Raw genomic sequence first — 2,372 nt, 5'->3', positions numbered from 1 at the left:
GGAGCCGCGGTCTCAGCCCCACAGCCTTGGACTCGCACGTCTGGCCAACCCGGGGATTTGTTTTCCGTGGCTTCTGGAAGAAGAGTAAGGATGTGCAGTGGGTTACTGTCCCCTCGAACCCCGGTCCCCGTGGGTCAGCCCGAGGACAAGAGATGCCCGCCAGATTCACCCAGGATGCATCAGAGAGGGGACGGCCGCTCTGCTTGGAAGGAAATGTCAGAGGGGCATCCGCGTGTGCAAACCCCTTCGAGAAGTAGTGAAAACAAGTCTCATTTCCTACCCGGGTGGTGGCCAAAACACTCTGCCTTCCCCTTGGTCTTCCCCAAACTGACAAAATCCTAAGAAGCAAATATGAACAGCCCTGCTGTTACTGAGCAGCCCACCCACCCTGGCCCTGGCCCCTGGCCCCCGCCTCCACGGCCTCAGATAGAGGCCCTCCAGAAGTTTCTGGCAGCCTCCTGATTTGCTGGTGTCCTGTTTCCTGGGCTCTTGTGAGCACCGCCTGAGCACAAAGCAGAACATTTCTGCAGCTGCCTGGGTTCTGAGCTCAGGGCTGGGCAATCCAGAGGCGGCGGGGTGGGGGGCGGGGCAGGGGCCCTGGGCAGTGTCTGCTGTGGGCCGAGGGCGCCCCAACTCTAGAGGCCTCTGCGTCCTGGGGCTGGGGACACCTGGCAGCTGCCGGCAGGGGAGACACATTAGTTTCCAGGGGAGTGCCCCACCACCCCCAGCCCACCTCCTCCTGAGTCGCTGGGCAAGAACGCCCCTGCTCGTCTTTGCCACCCCCGCCCCGCCTCACGTCCCCGCTGCCCAAGAAAACACCTGGCAGAAACCCAGCTTCTTGAAGTGGTCAAATAAACAAGAGGCCTGTGAGTCATCGCGGACCGGGCGGCTGGAAGATGGGGGGACCCAGTGCCAAACCCATGATGTGGCGCGTCTTCCTTCTGGGAACCCTGAGTCATAGAGGGACGCGGGAGCTGGCAGGGGGCTGGGGGTGAAGACTGAGCGCGACTGTGTGAGTCTTTCCGTGTGAGAGTCTGTGAGTGAGTGTGAGCTTGCGTGTAAGTGTGCGAGAGTATTTGTGCGTGTGTGGGAAGCCGAGAGTGTGTGGGTGTGCACACGGCTGATCTACGCGTGCACACACAAGCTTCCCTCATCCCCCTCTTCCTTCCCCCAGATGGCTTTCCGGGGGACAGGCACTTGACGTAGGTAGGAAGCTTCCAGGGGATGGGTCGTCCTCCCCGCCCCGCATCCTCCCTGCGTCCTCCGCCGGCCTGGTGGGACGGATTGTGGGGCTTCACAAAGCCTTCTTCTTCGGCCCACCACACCTATTTGTTCATCTGGGGGTCATTCCGTGCCAACTCGGGAGATGTTTACAAAAGTCTCGAGTTCTGCTTTCAGTTGTTAATGCCAGGCTCCTCGGGACAGCCAAGGCTGTAGGTGGCAACACGGGGAGCTCGCCCTTGCTTGCTGATGCTTCTCGGCCACACGGTCAGGCAGACAAGCAAGGGCCTCACAAGGGGCAGCAAGGGGAACGAGACGCCCAGCCAGCCCCAAGCGGGGCGAGGGCATTAGGCGGAGGCATTACCGCGGGCTTTAGGGCTGTGATATCGTTCACTCCATCCACCCCATGGGTCGGGGAGTCGTTTACGGTCTGAGGAAGCTGCCCCCCTTCCCCGGACAAACCCGACCCGGCAGCGGGGCGAACGGTGCAGCCTGGACTCTAATGTCCCCTCTTTGACTCCAGCGCGTTCTGCTTCCTCAGTACCAACTCATCTCAACTATTTTTTTAAAGGCATCAGAAAACACAAGCTTTGTGTTTTTCAAGTATTTTGCAGGCAAAGTCATCCTTGGAGCTGGAGGAGGGCCTGAGGTTGCGTGGAAAATAGCCTCGGACAAGGGAAGCGGCCATGTGAAGTTTGTCGGGGAGCTCTGACCTCACCTGGCTCGGCTGCTCCGCAGGAAAACAGTCCCTCGTTACAAAGGAGATCCAGTGAAATCCTGCAGCCGTCGGGACTCAACTGTATGTTTTCTAAATCTATAAACCAGAAGTTCTCAACCATGAGCGATTCTGTCCCTCCCGGTTCATTTGGCGATATCTGGAGGTTGTTCGGTCATCACAGTTGGAGGCGGAGGGTGCAGAGGCCAGGGATGCTGTTCAACTCCCTACAGTCACAGGACAGTCCCCGCCACTAAGAATGACCTGCTTCAGAATGCTGTTAGAGCCATACTTTTCTTTGCCTGCTAGTCCGGTGGCGCAAAGAGCCCCACGTGATGGTGGCCTCAACGTCAGTGGGACCTTGCAGCGCCCCCTACTGGGAGCACTTCTGGGTGCCCGAAGTTGCAGGTCCAGGTAATGGGCAGCGCAAGGTCCC

This window comes from Herpailurus yagouaroundi, unplaced genomic scaffold, assembly GCF_014898765.1.
Source record: "Herpailurus yagouaroundi ecotype Mexico unplaced genomic scaffold, PumYag 202, whole genome shotgun sequence".
Classification (NCBI taxonomy): Eukaryota; Metazoa; Chordata; class Mammalia; order Carnivora; family Felidae; genus Herpailurus; species Herpailurus yagouaroundi.
The sequence above is the reverse complement of the archived record's forward strand: the minus strand, read 5'-3'. Positions refer to the sequence as shown.